A 15,712-nucleotide genomic window follows, 5' to 3' on the forward strand; every position below is an offset into this window, starting at 1 on the left:
TTGTGTAATTGTAAAAGTCATTTGTTGATGGTCCCTAAATGAAAGCCTCGTTTTGCGGAGAAGATCTCCCCGTTAAACTGACGCTGCTGGCGGGTCCGGGAAACTGACGCTGCTGACGGGTCCGGGAAACTGACGCTGCTGGCGGTTCCGCGAATGTCCGTCGAATATCCAACCTAAAACCAAATTCACCGCGGTCAAAAAGTGTCCAATCTTTTGTGAGAAAATGATCCAACAGGACCCGCAACAATTTGTTAGTTATAATGAAAATCAAGCCGGGGGGCTTTTGCCTCGTTTTCACGGACCCCCCGTTATGTACGGGAGGGGTATAGAACCTATTTTTACCCGATTATTTCATTTTGTGGCACCCATGGTAAAAAAGGGGTTCGCTATAGCCAAGCCTCACCTCAAATCAGCTGCTAAAAATATTTCCTCAGACGTGATATCGGCCGTTAGTAGAAGGGGGTCGCAGCAGGAAGGCTCTGGAGGCCTAATGATTTTAGCCAGAAGGCCTAGAAAGAGACCGCCTGGAAAGCGACGTGCAGTAGGGGTTAAAAAGGGGAAAAGCGCTCCCAAGAGAAAATCATTAGCGAGCAGACAAGCCCGAGGCAGGAGTACATTTGCAAGGTCCGAAGATATATTTTAAAAATCAGTAAATATGGCTCGTTTACACCACAAGTCAGCAGAATGTACCATGGCAGAATTGGATTTATTTTCAGTGCCCATGACACAGCTATCTATTGTTGAAAAAGTATACAACGAGGTACTTCCCCTATCGGCCATTACAGAGGGAGGCCCCATCAAATTTTTTATTCCCGGAGACGGGCATAAATACCTGGATTTGAATGACACCCACGCACCGTTGGGTCTTTTCTGCCGACCTGACGCCTTTTCTTGCCGATCGGGGTCTTCTTCTTCTTCTTCTTCTTCTTCTTCTTCTTCTTCTTCTCTTGCTTTTGGCGGATTGCAAACAACTTAAAAGGTGCATACCGCCACCATGAGTATGCATCATCACATCATTCCAACTCATTAACCTATGTTCTAATCAAAATTAAATTAAAATAAATAAATAAAACCATTAAATAAATAAAACAAAACAAATCTATGTTCTTTCCTGACCTAATGTTAAATTATTTTTCCTACCCCAGTTTCACTCAAGAATTTAAACAGTGCCTTTCTGGTAGCTTTTACTCCCTCTCCTTTTGTTCCCAAAACACCAACCACACTCCACTCCCTCTCTGCCTCTAAGACTTTAGCCTTTAATTGTTCTCTTTCCGCTTTATAGATGTCACAATGAAACAATATATGTTCTACATCTTCTTTTACTGCACAGTTCCCACACTTGTTACTGTCACTTTTCCCCATGATATACAGCGTACTGTTCAAAGCCGTGTGATTTATTCGGAGTCTAGCCATCATGATTTCCTCCCTTCTGTTTCTTTCTTTATGAATATTAATTGTAATTGTATTTTGTACTTTGTGATAGTCCTTGACTTTCTGGTCTTTCTCCCACCTTTTCTGCCAGATCTCCATCCCTTTCTTCTTAATGACTGCTTTTCCTTCTCCTTTACCAAGTTGAACTGGTTGTGTTATTTGCTTTTGTAGTGCACTTTTTGCTAATCTATCAGCACACTCGTTCCCTTTCACCCCCTCATGTGCAGGCACCCAGCAGAACTGCAGATCTATGCCGCTTCTGTGCAGTCTTAACAGGCTATGATTCAGTTCTATGAGAATGTCTTCTCTAGTAGTTGTTGTTGATTGTATGCTTTTTAATATGGACAATGAATCTGTACATATAACCACCCTATCTGGTCTGACCTCTTCAACCCACTGCAATCCTATTATTACAGCAAGCATTTCTGCTGTATACACTGATAATTGATCAAATGTTCTTTCTAAAATAGATATTTTAAAGTCTGGGATGTATATGCCAACTCCAACACGCTCTTCCTTGTTCTTAGAACCATCTGTATACATTTGTAGGTAATTGTAGTACTTTTCGTTCAGATACATACTTATTTTAATTCCCACTTCATTTATTTGCCACTCTTTTTTCCTTTCTATGATACTCATATCTATTTTAGCTTCTGGGAACAGCCATGGGGGAACACTGCTAAATGGGGTTGCTTTGGCAAACGTGATATTCTCCACTCCATATGCCCTCGTTCTTTCCTTACTCGTCCAGCCAAACCCACATCCCTGGAATTTTGCATATTCCCAGCAATCCTGTAATATTCTGTTTGGAATATTTTCTTCTCCACTTCCTTGTAGCCTGACCCAGTATGACAGAGCAAGTTACTCTCTTCTGATCTCCAGAGGTGTCTCTCCTGCTTCTATCAGAACTGCATTAATAGGGGATGACTTTATTGCTCCAATACACAGCCGCAATGCTTTATATTGTATTCTATCAATTTTTAAAAGCGATGTTTTTGCTGCTGCTCCATATACTATACAACCATAGTCTATTGTGGACCTCATAATTGATCTGTAAATGTCTATTAATGCTTGTTTATCTGCGCCCCAGTTGCATCCAGCTACAGCTCGCAATATTTGTCATTGGACGCTCATATAGTGTTAGCTGTTGGCCATCAATCTTGCGTTTGTTTGTAAATACCATGTAGCATGACTTGCTTTCTGACATTTTGAATCCCCAGTTATATGACCACCTCTCCACTTTTGTAATCGCTCTAGCTATATTCTCCATTACGTATGGGGCATTTCTTCCCCTCATCCAAATAGCCCCATCATCTGCGTACAGAGCCCATTGGATGCATGTGTCTAAGCATGTAAATATATCATTAATCATGATGTTAAATAATATTGGACTGACTGCACTCCCTTGGGGAATACCATTTTCTATTTCAAAATAGTTGGAAATATCTGCTCCAACCTTTACTCTAAATGTCCTGTCTGTTAAAAAGGCCCTTACCCAATTGTACATTCTCCCTCCAATACCCATTCTACCCAATTTGATCAGTAGCCCATCCCTCCACATAGAGTCATACGCCTTTTCAATGTCAAAGTACACTATTGCCATTATCTCTTTCATTTTCAATGTTTTTTCCACATCGTTACTCACTCTTACTAACGCATCTATTGTGGAACGCCCTTTACGAAATCCGCTCTGAAAACTACTCAGCAGCCCTTTCTGTTCCAGTACATGTGAGAGCCTAGGACAATGATCTTTTCCATCCATTTACATAGGTGTGATGTAAGAGCTATTGGTCTGTAGTTACTAGGGTTAGCTGTATCTTTCCCTGGCTTATTGAATGGTAGCACGACTGCTGTTTTCCACACACTTGGCATATCTCCTTCTCTCCAGATTGTATTGAAAAGACTCAACACCATTTTCATAGTTTCCATAGGTAACTGTCTAAACATAGCATAGCATAGCTGGTCTTGTCCTGGGGCTGTATATCCTGTACCTTGTAAGGCTATTTTGAGTTCTGACATTGTAAATTCCACATCCAGAGCCGACCTATTATCCTGTATCTTCTCCCTCACGTTTTCATTCTCTGCTAGTAACTGCTGTTTTTGCTGCCTATGGCTATCACTGAGATGCTCCCCACTATGGACTGCTGCAAGTGTCCTTCCTAACATATCTGCCTTCTCTTTATCTGTCACTGCCAGCCTCTCCCCATCCACCAAGGCTGGAATTGTAATGGATTTCCTTTTCCCACTCATCTGCTTAAACATGGACCAGACATCACCTAATTTAACTCCTCTGCCAATGGTAGAACACAATTCTCTCCATGTTCTCTTTTTTGTATATTTAATTGTCCTTCGAGCAGATGCCCTTTTCCTTTGAAACTCTATAACATTATTTTGCGTTTTTTTTTCTTTAATTCTCTAAATGCATTATTTCGCTCAATAGCCCTGCTGCATTGGCACCATGGCACCACTTTCTTCCTACCCTTGATTGTTGTTTTGGGTATACTGTTCTCTGCTGCATTCAGTATATGTTGCGTTATTTGGCTTGTAATGACCTCTTTGCTTCCCTCTGATGTTAGCAGGTGTACCGACTCCTCACACCATATCCTACATTTGCCCCAATCAGCTTTAGCAAAGCACCACCTGGTTATTACACCTCCTTCCTGCATATATACATTAGTATTCATTTTAGTAAGCACTGGATAATGGTCACTTCCTACAGTGGAGCTATTCAAAACAAACCATTCGCATGTATGAACCAAACAGTTTGACACTAATGTCAGATCCAGGCATGAGATTTTCCCCCTGTGGACATCTACTCTTGTGCCATGTCCATCATTAAGGCATACCAGTGTTCTTTCCTCCAGCATTTCTTCCACTATATTTCCGTTACTATCTGTATGGTTGCTGCCCCATAGACTGTTGTGTGCATTGAAATCACCACACCAAACTTCCTTCCTATGTTTATTGCCTGCTATTTCTTTAAATATATTAGTGGTTAGATTTGTACATGGGTTGTATAAATTGATTATCCTAATGTTATCTTGTTTCCTAGGGTTGCAAATTTCCACTACAATACACTCTATATCATCAGGAGATTGCACCTCCCTATATGCCACACTATCTTTGAGAAACGTGGCACACCCTCCACCATTTTGACTATTAGCTCTATCATGCCTTATACAGCTAAATCCTGGAAGGACAAAGTCTAATTGAGCTCGTATATTTCTTGAATTCTTGACCATTAGCTATGAGGCTTCTTGCGTTCCACTGTAGTATGTGCAGCACCATGATTAAGGATCTAACCCTCATCCTGATTTTCATTTCCCCCAGCTCCATTTAGAGCTAACATTGCATGTATCTGATCTGCTTTAATATCTTTCATGTCTAGGAATTTTCCAGCTGCCTCCACAATGGCTTTGATTCTATCACTTTTCTTTTTTAACTGTAATGCAACATTTACAGTATGGCATATGAATACCACAAAATTCACCTCTTTCACTCCTAGAACATCATCATCCTCTTTACTCTAGGTGGCGCTGTGGGGTTGGATTTGAAGATTACTTTTTGGTGTGTTCCTGCCATTTGTATTGTAATGCTCTGCTCCATTCCACTAGGGGTCTTATTGATTGTTATTGTTCCCCTTACTTTCTTTATTGCGTATGAAACTTTGTTTGTAATCTTAACTCTCTGCACCTCTCTGGCCTCTCTCTGCACTTCACATCCTCAAAACGCAGCACTGTGATCTCCTCCGCAGTTACAACATTTAACCTTTGCATCCTTTTCACATTTTCCATACTCATGTTTTCCTCCGCATCTCGCACACCTTAGCTGCCCTTTACACTGCTGCGCTGTGTGCCCCATTCGTTGACATGCGTAACACCTGAGAGGTTTGGGAAAGTACTCCCTAACAGTGAAGTTCAAATATCCCATTTGTACTGCCTTAGGTAATGTTCTCTCAAACTGAATGAGGACTGATAATGTTTCTTTGAGTGTGCCATCCCGTTTGCTTTTAAGCCTTCCACTACTTTACCTCCTTTTAATTCACTTTTAATATCTTCCACTGACATGTCCAATGGTACTCCTGAAATTACTCCTCTCAGTTTTGCCATTGCTCCTGGGACATGCGCCTTCATTTTCTCCCCATTCAGTGAGTTCATTCCCAGAATCTTTTCCTGCTGCTGTTTGTTATTGGCATGTATCAAAACCCGCTTGTTGTTCATGAATTTAGCAAATTTAATTTTTCCAATCTCTTTTTCAATTGCTTTGGTCAGTTTAATCGGGTGGTAATGCCCACCATCCTGATTGAATTCTATTACAACTTTCCACTCGTGTTCTAGTTCTTTATCCAACATTGCTTGGCTGACACTTTGACTGATTTTAGATTTTTTGCTTTGATTAGCCTTGTCTGCTTCACCCGACCAATCCGACCACCTTCTAGCTCTTTCTGAACTATCTCTTTCTTTCAAAGATCTTTTCTTCCTCGCAGCTTTGGATATCATCCAGTCCATATCGTCTCTTTGGCTACCATCTGAGCCGGTTGACATGATGAAACACTCAATGTACAGTTTATGCAAATCCGCCAAAAAATAACAGTCCAACGCTACCGTTTCTGTATGTATCCGAGTTTTCCGTGACGTCATATTTACACTAGACGGATCCTTTCTAGCCATAACCTCGAGCACTGGTCAGGTCGCCGATCGGGGTCGAGAACAAGGGATAACACTGATTGGCTGTTCAGCTAGCGAATCAGTGCATGAGAAGCGTTAACGGAAGTGAGGGAGGTAAACAAATGATTCAACACAAGCGTGAGTCCAAGAGCTGCTAGCTCCAGTAGCTCCCGTTCGTCATTGCTCCTGTTCGTTCATGTTTTCAATTGACAAGAGTGAAAATGGAAAGAAAAACGCTATTCGTTGTTTGTTTATATCACAGAGTCTGTTCTTCTTCTCTGTCTTCCGGTTGTTCCGGTTGTTGCCTCTTTTGAATGATGAATACACACAATCAGCTTTCCTTGGTGCGTTTATTGTCAAACAACACCTGTGTTTTCATATATCTAAATCACTTCACCGTGGACTAGAGGTCTAAGACTTGGTTCTGTTTGCGGAGCCCACGGTTCATTCCCCTGTCATGAATTTTATTGTTTAAAACACCACTTTTTCCTGAGTTTTCATTCGATATGGAGATAGGATCTGTTTCCTGATACATCTGTTCACATCTTTGTCTTCAGCTATGTTCGTTCATTTTCTGTTTTCAAAATGTGTCTCGAATATCTTTGACTAATCCCTGATCCCACCCTCTTTAAGGCTCTTCTTATCAATAGCCAAAACCTTCCTCTGTCATCGAGGGTCTTTTACCAGACGAAGGCTTTTCTTTGGAAATTACTTCCGAGAGGTCCCTCCCTCCTCTCACTCAAAGATATTTTTGTCATTAAGGTAAAAACTAAAAAAAACCTTTGCAGTTCCTTTTCTGTTCACTAGTTTAAAAACAGAATATGAGAGGAAGGTACACAGACTGTGTGGATGTAAGTGGGTAGTGGTGGTCTAATGGATAGTGAGGTGGGCTGTGAGTTCAAATCCCACCTGGAACACCACCACTAGTGGGCCCTTGAGTAAGGCACTTAGTTACCCCAGGGAGAATGTCCCTTGGTAATTGTAAGTCGCTTTGGATAAAAGCGTCAGCTAAATGAAATGTAATGTAAGTAGGCCAATGAGTTTCAAATTCAGCAAAAAGCAAGTCACATTTCTGTGGGTGATTGGAAATACTTTCTGAAAAGACATCGTTTCGTAAAAGTTAGTAAATATATCTAAACCAAATATGCAATTACATCCTATTTGAGTGATTTTATGATCATTTTAGATGTATCTTTAACAGAGGTGTAAAGTAACTAAGTACATTTACTCAAATACTGTACTTTACTTTTGCTACTTTTTACTTTTACCCCACTACAGTTCAGAGGTGAATGGTGTACTTTTACTCCTCGACATGTATTGAATACCTTGAGTTACTTTACAGATCTGCAGTATACAAAGTCATTCAAACTAGCTGCACCTTTACCAGCTTTGAGAACACTTTAATGATCAATCACTATATTCAAAACATATATAATAAAAACAATTTATTACCACAAACAAAAACATTGTTCCCAATATTTAAATCCGTCATACCAGTCCCATATTTATATGTATATGTATTATTATTATTATTATTATTAATAATGTAATTATTATTTATTTGAAGACCGTTAGTTTTTTCTATTTGTTCGCAACAAGGGAGCAGTGAAGTGAATTGCTGTCGTATATATATATATTATAATAAATATATAATATAACAATAGTTGAAAAAAAGAATATATTTAATTCTTAATTTGATCATTCTTGCTTTAGTAAAAAATTGTTTTTATATTACATTTCTTTATATATATTTTTTCAAGTTAGTTTTTGTGATTTCATTATATATTATATTATGTTTTATTTGATATATTTAATTATTATTTTCTTATTTTAATTATTTATTCATTTTTACATCATTTTATTCTTACTATTTTTTTCATTTTCTTATTTTACTTATTATTTTTTATTATATTTGTTATTTGAAAACACTATCATATTAATAATAGTGTTTTCAATCACAAAAAACACTTTTCCCAAGATTTGTATATCTTTCATTATTATTTTATTTTAATTTTTTTGTCCAATTATTTTTATGTCCGTCATTTAGTTGTCAGTATACAAAGTCATTCCAACAAGCTGCATCTTTCAGAATCAGAAACAGGTTTATTGCCAGGTGGGTTCGCACATACTAGGAATTTGACTTGATGTCATGGTGCATACTTAAAATATAAAAAACAAGAAATCTAATATAAAACAAAAAAACCTTTTGCACCGTAATAAAATATAGTTAAATAGCAATACAAATAAACCAGCTCTGATAACACTTTAATGATCAATCATTACAAAAATGTATCATTACAAACACAAACATTTTCCACAACTTTTAAAATCCGTCTGACCTGTCTCATCTTAATATATCTATTATTATTATTATTATTATTATTATTGTTAATATTGTAATTATTATTTATTTTAATAGCGATAGTTTATTCTATTGTTTCACCACAGGGGGCAGTGAAATTATGTTTAAAGAAAAACTCTAATCCCATGATGCATTGTGGCGGTCCGTTTCTAGCTTCCGGTCCTCAGAAGCAACACGTTGCTAACAGACGTTGATGCAGATGTTATACTGAATGTAATGTGTTCAAGAGACTTTTAAAACACATACAAAGAGTTAGTTTATCCGTGCTTTTATCCGTTAAACCGTGTTTTTGTTGCCTCCCGTTCTTTGTTCGTAGCTTTTTATACCACGTGGCTGATCGGTAAACATAAGTAAAGGCATTAAAGGGAGATTAGTGTGTTTAACGGCAGTGTTTTATCAAGGAGAAGAAAGACTTAAGAACGAGGAGGAGAGAGAGAGGTAACATCCTTCAGAGACAGAGAGTGTGTTTGAATGACTTTGTATACTGCAGGGTAGCTCGTGAATTTACTCCAGGTGGAACTAAAGTCTGATTTAACACTTGATTATATTGCACATCATTAATCCACATCTGTAAAGTAACTAAAGGTATTAAATACATGGAGTGGAGTAAAAGTACACCATTTACCTCTGAATTGTTCTAAAAGTACAAAGTAGCATTAAACAGAAATACTCAAGTAAAGTAAAAGTACCTCTAAATAGTACTTAAATTCAGTTCTTGAGTAAATGTACTTAGTTACTTCTCACCTCTGCTTTGACCCTACGAAGTAGCTGTAGATTTGTTTTGTTGTGTCTATCGGTTGTATTGAGTTGTCTTGTTTTGTGTCAGCTGTAGTTGTGTTGATTATTTCAGAGACACAGCCGGAGAAGGAGCACTGAGAGCAGCATGGAGGAGAACAAAATGACCCGTGGAGCTAAGGTCAGTGTGCACTTCATCACAATATATTCCTATCACTGTTATCCCCAAATGAAAGATCACAACCTGTTTAGAAAATACAATATGAATGCACACTATGGTTAGATATAGGTACGTTTCTGTATACGATACGATAATACTTTATTGGTCCGATCAAGTCTGAAATGTGACTTGCATCACAGCAGGTCCATGTGTAACATCAACATAAAGAAATATCAAGACACAATACATGAAAAACAAACAACAAACATGTAACATAACAGCTGGATCAGTGAGAGACAACCTGCTCAAAGAGCCTTCAGCGTGCATTTGATCTGGATTCAGCTCTGTGTTTACTGAGAGGACTGACTGGAGCACAAAGGATGCTTCAGTCTGACTTTATTGAATCTCCATTAGATGGTAGCAGTTCATATTCTCTGTTCAGAGCATGCTTTGGGTCCCAGGTGATGTTGTTGGACAGCCTCTCAGGTTATTATGGTCTGCTGAGTCAGAAAGTCTCTGACAGGGTGGACCAACAATCTTTGAGCAGATTATTAACAGGTGGAGCAGTTTGGTACGACAATCATCAGTGTAGAGCAGGGGTCTCCAACGCGTCGATCGCGAGCTACCGGTAGCTCGCGGGCAGCTTTTCAGTAGCTCGCCGCTCGCGGGTTCACAGACTGTGTAGAAAAAATCAGACGACAATAAATGCACCTGAATCAGTCCGTGTCGCTGCGGCTCAGACACATATGGATTTATGTTTCAAAAATACTTGCGTTATCGTCATGTCAGCTTTTTGGTGGATTTATTCAAGTCTTGGAGTATGAATGTCCTCTTGCTATTTTCAGTTGATAAATACTTGTGTAAAGTTTGTGAAGGCAGGAGGAAAGCTTCCACGATCACCGTCTCCTCTGTTCCTCCAAACCCCGCCCCCTCCCTAAAAATAATGAGTGACAGGCTGATAGAAACTTTATTATTCACTTAATCACTGATTGAGATGATATAGCTAACTTAAGCTCATACATTCATGGGATTTATGTAACAGTAAGACAGAGAATAAGTGTGCACCCACATGCAGTATTTTTGTTTTTATATGCTGTAAATACTCCTGTTGCCTGCTGTGTTCAGACTCAAGTTCTGTTTGTGATGCCACATTCAGGACATTCAGTGTCATTGTTTTAACAGAAGAATAGAACCTGCAGCTACACTGCAGAAGTATTAGTTTTTGAGGATGGACAGGGTGTCCGTGGGGTCTTAAAAAGTATTAAAAGTTGATAAATAAATTTAGCGAAAATTAAGGCTTTTAAAAAGTATTAAACGGCATTTTCCAAGGTATTAAGAAGTCCCACAGCAACGACAACATGAAACACCCTTTAATTTACTGAAACGACATGTCGGGAAACAGCGCGCGCCGTAAAATGCTGCTTCTTATTTTAAGTTTCGTTGCCTTGCTCCGCTCTGTGGGGGGGGAGGTCCCAAGGTGGGTAGACCGGCATACGCAACGCTCTGGGGGTCCAACGGCTCCGTGTGTAAGCCCTATATGATCATTTTCTGATTACGATTAAATAGCCCGCCTCCCTCTCCCCACGTCTCCTGCTGCTGCTGGGCTGTCAGAAGAGGGGGAGGAAAAGAGAGGCAGGCACCGTTTATTAAATATTATTATACAGAGAACAGAGTCGTCATCTATTTGTTTTAAAGCTCAATAAATAACAAAGAAGACCTCTGATCGGCACTTTTCTAATTTTGTACGGAAGATTTAAACTTTAACGGACATGTTGACTGGCGGAACATTTTTTTTTACGGAAACTGCCGCACGGTTCCCTCGTTTCTTGGAAGAGGCGGAGAGGTGGGTGTTTTTCATCTGCTGGTGGACTACCAGAGAGATATACAGCAGGAGAACACGTCGTCCACCGCGGAGAATAAACGGAAGGGCAACCATGGCAACCATGCTCCGGGGTCTTCTTCGCTGCTTTTGGTGTATTTTGTTGCGGCAGCAGCGCCACTTACAGGCCTGGCATATGTACTACAGCGTTTCCAGCATTTCCAGCGATCTAGTGTGAACGGACACATTAATGAATCAAATGCGTGTGAACGGGAGACTTTTTTTGCGTTTGCGTATGCGTTTTACCGTGTGCATCCTCGTGGGGCCGGGGTCTAAGCCAAACTATATCCGGTCACAGAGATCTGCTATTTTAAAGTAAAGTCAACACATATCGACCCTAATATAGTCTATATTAAGAACGAGAAAAGTCTTAACATATATATCCTTTTTTGTAAACATATGACAAATGTGTGAGGGTGATGACGTCAGAGCATCGTCCTATGTGCCAGGGCTTAGCCCCGGACAGCCCCAGCCCAATTTAACCCCTGGGTATTTGTGAGGGAGCTCCTATATGGCATTACACCGCTGAAGCTCACCAAAGTTTAACATATTTCATAGTTCAAAGTTTTGACAATTGTTTTGTTTATTGGTCAAATACTGGTTTCTAATGGTTTCTGAGGAGTTTTACTGGAATGAAAGAGCACAGAGTACAGAAGCAACAAAGCAGCATACTGCATTAAACCTGACCTTCACAGAGAGGTTGAAGTTCATGTGGAGAGGAGGCTTCAGTAGTCTGTCTGCACTCTGTTTAGTTTTGCTATCTTACAATCAATATAGTAAATGTGAGGTAAAGTGTGTTGCTAATGTAACCGGTTAGAACTCAAAGTTGCGATGAGGTCTTAAAATGTATGGAAAGGGTCTTAAAAAAGGTCTTAAAAGGTATTAAATTTGACCTCAGGATTCCTGCATATACCCTGATGGAACATTGATTTGATTTATTATGGTTTATAATTTCATGTCAAGACGAAGAAAAAGAAGAAGATGGCTGAGCTGTTCAGTGTCAATCCTGTGGAGATGGAGGTTATACATCTCCAAAATCAGGTTCAGCTTAAGCCTCGGCAAAACTCTAGAACATTTCTGGAGCCTTAGACCCAGAAAACTATAAGAACATTCACCAAGCAGCACTGAAAATGTCTGCTTTATTTGGTTCTGTTCTACATACCTTTGTGAAGCAGCTTTTTCTGACATGAATGTCATGAAATCTAAATACAGAACAAGACTGACTGATGAACATTTAAATGACTCTATTAGAGTGAACCTAAGTGGGTACACTCCAGGATACACCTCTGGTGGACTCCATGCAGTGCCATTCATCTCACTAACTGTGAAAAAGAGTGAATGCCACTTATTTTACACATGTGCCATAAGATGCTTGTAAGGTGGTGATGAAGGTGATGTATTTACTATGTGGGCCGTAATAAGAAGTGGAAATGTTCTGTCCTTGATGTGTGCTTTTGGTGTATATCTGTGGTGTATGTGTTTCTTGGCTGTGTTTTAGCACCACCTTGTGGTGGTTGGTTGACACTGCTGCTTGCTAGTGGTTTATTAGATTCCTGTTGCTAGGACAACGAACTTGTTTGTTTCCGAGTGTGCTCCACGTGTAGCTTGGGTTTTTTCATGAACGGACATCTGCTCTCCATGGGCTGTGCTTCGTATTTCCCGCTGGTTCACGCATCGTCTGTGAGTGTTATTGTCCGACAGGCTGTGGCTTAATGGAAATATGTTGTATGTAAAATGATTGTTTGTAGGAATGCAGTGAGTATTCCTTGCGGCTAAGCTACTAGCGGCTAGGTTGATTAGCTTCTCAGTTTGTGTGCCGTAGCTAATTGTTTGAAGTATTCAGTTTATTTAGCTCGTCAGTCGGGCAGTCAATAATAAACTGTTATGTCTGTATTGTCTTTACAGTTTCACCAAGTAAAGAGACTTCAGTAAAACTGACAACTGCGCTGGAGTTTTCTTTCAAACGGTTTAACTGGATGGATAGCTAGCTCAGTGCTAGTGAGACCCTCACAGAAAACATTGTCTTTTTTTCTTGGACATGTATGGGAATTTTCAGTGATGCACTTACTATGTGGGCCATAATAATATGTGAGAAATTGACGTTTTCTTGGACCTTGATGTGAAGTTAAGATTTTTGATAAGCTTTGGGTGTTGCAATTTCACACATGTACAAAAGTAGAAACTGATGAGTGCTAGTGAATAAATGTAAGCGATGTAAGGAAGTAGGCTTGGGCGGTATCATTTTTTTCATACCGTCATACCTTGCTGACATCATACCGTGGTATACGGTATATGACGGTATGACTTGGGTCGACTTGAGTGAGGTGGCGTTCGGCGGCAAATAGATGTTTCGAACGGTATATTATATGTTAGGTGTAAAATGCAGCCCAAGCCGGTAGACGCTCGCAAAGTGCCGCGACGTGCGCGCAAGTGCAAAACAAGGGCTGCATACATGACACATTGTGCAAATGGCACATTTTGAGATCGGATACAGGACGCGTTTGTAGATGTCCGACGTTGTTTAGATTGTGAGCTAAGTTAACAATATATCATCATACATAAACATTTTCCGGGAGTAAATACTTGGCTTATTGAATAAAGTTTGCTATATTCACTAACTAGTTTGGCAATATTATTCCGTGCATGTGTTAAAAACCTTATTTCCATTTGATTCATTGGATTACTCGCGTGAATGTTTAGCACGTAAATGCTTTCGTTTTTAAAACCGTCCGAACTCGACTACAAAACCATCAACCAGTTGCATAGGATTAAAAATTGTCAACACTCACTCACCCCGTCTTAAACATTCCCAAAGAAGTACCTCTGTCTCTCGTTGTGCTGGATGAAGTCACTGGCGACGAGTAAACCCAAAATAGTCCCAAACAGGCGCAGAGGCATTTTTCTTTTTTACTTGTTGTCCGAGTTCGGGGCCGGCAAATGCTGCCGCCATCTTGCTCAGCTCAGCTCAGCTCTGTGCTGAGCTCTGAGAGCGGGAAAGACGGACTGCCCTCTGCTGGCGCGTGCTGTGCATTACAACCAATGTCGTCCCTGTCAAAACGCTGTGTCAGTGTAATACAATGAAACGCATCTGTGATTTGGCGCACAGTCTGTGACGTCACTGTATTGAAAATCATACCGACGGGATTTCGAAATACCCTGGTATACCGTAATACCGTCATACCGCCCAAGCCTATAAGGAAGGTCTTGGCCACTTTCCTTTTTTCAAAGTAGCTCTCAGATGAAGAAAGGTTGGAGACCCTTGGTGTAGAGAGTAAGGCAAGGCACATTTATTTATACAGCACCTTTCAAAGTGCTTTACAAAACCATTAAGACATTAACCTGTTAAACCCCAAGGTCCCTGCCGGCGGGGACCCTGTTTTTTTTTTCCACGACACTGTGTCTCAGGGCATCTTAATATTTAAGAACCTATTAATGTGTTTTACCAGATTAACGGAAATAATCTCAGCTAATTGACGATACAAACCATTTTTACCAAAACACAAGTCTCATAAGAAGCATCTAAATGACCCCTTAGTGAAAAATGCTAACGGACATTGGCACAGAACTCAAGATAAAAGTACCCTTATTACTTATCGTAGCTGCACATACAAGATATCCGATTAAAGCTGAGGTTCCACAGATTATTTAGGTATATAGTATCATCACTTAATTAATCATGATTAATCACCATTCAAACTATGTGCAAAATACTACTTATTATATGTTGTACCTTGGATTCTTTATGTATATTGTTGTGGGAATGGAAAGATAAATGAAAGAAGGCGGATATATTCATTTAACATACAGTATGTATGTATTTTTATTATAACATTGTTCTGTGTGTCAAAATGAAAGACAGCACCTATCAATCATCAAACCGTGGGGTCTTATTTCATTACGTGTTTTCTATCAACACGGGGGGGGTGGCCAGTGGAGTACTTTGTGACCACAGAGCGTGAACGTTGTTATCAGCTGTTTTAGTATTTCCAGACAAGTGGCTATTGAAATCAATCTTACTAACTGCTGTCGGCGCAATTTACTCTGTGAGTTGGCGGACTTTATTTTGCTTACTTTAACATCGTTTTTCATGGTGGGGCTAAGCCATTTCTTGGTATGGGTGTAGCCTACCCCAGCCATACTCTGGCGCTGCCACTGGTGGGATGTATGGGGCTGGTCATTCTGCTCATGCGTTAAATGCGTTAAATATTTTAATGCAATTAATTAAAAAAATGAATTACCGCCGTTCAGGGCTCGAGCTTAAGGACGTCCCGTCGTCCCGGGGCCGAAAAAAATAGTGTCAGGGAGGATAAAAAATAATTTTGGGACGAATTTGGGACGAGAGTTAAAATAAAAATACCCTGCTAACTCTACTACAAACGGCGATGACAATGAAATCGACTGCACGTTGTGTGTAGCACACAATTATTAAACCTCCTTGTCAACATAAACACACAAAACATTTAGCAACCCGCGAAACA

The 15,712-nt window shown here is 39.8% G+C and overlaps 1 protein-coding gene across 1 annotated transcript in view; it reads left to right on the plus strand.

Annotated features, from left to right (window-relative positions):
* Nucleotides 1-8,515: 8,515 nt before the first annotated feature.
* The window catches only part of LOC307028183 (uncharacterized protein), a 319,026-nt gene continuing 311,829 nt past the window's right edge, over nt 8,516-15,712 (plus strand). Inside the window, exons 1-3 of the transcript XR_013804870.1 lie at nt 8,516-8,898; nt 9,311-9,376; nt 12,198-13,726. The gene's annotated coding sequence lies outside the window, so the exon portion shown is untranslated. Of the gene's footprint in view, nt 8,899-9,310; nt 9,377-12,197 lie in introns of the transcript that reaches the window.

The sequence above is a fragment of the Notothenia rossii genome, assembly GCF_949606895.1.
Source record: "Notothenia rossii genome assembly, chromosome: 2".
NCBI lineage: Eukaryota > Metazoa > Chordata > Actinopteri > Perciformes > Nototheniidae > Notothenia > Notothenia rossii.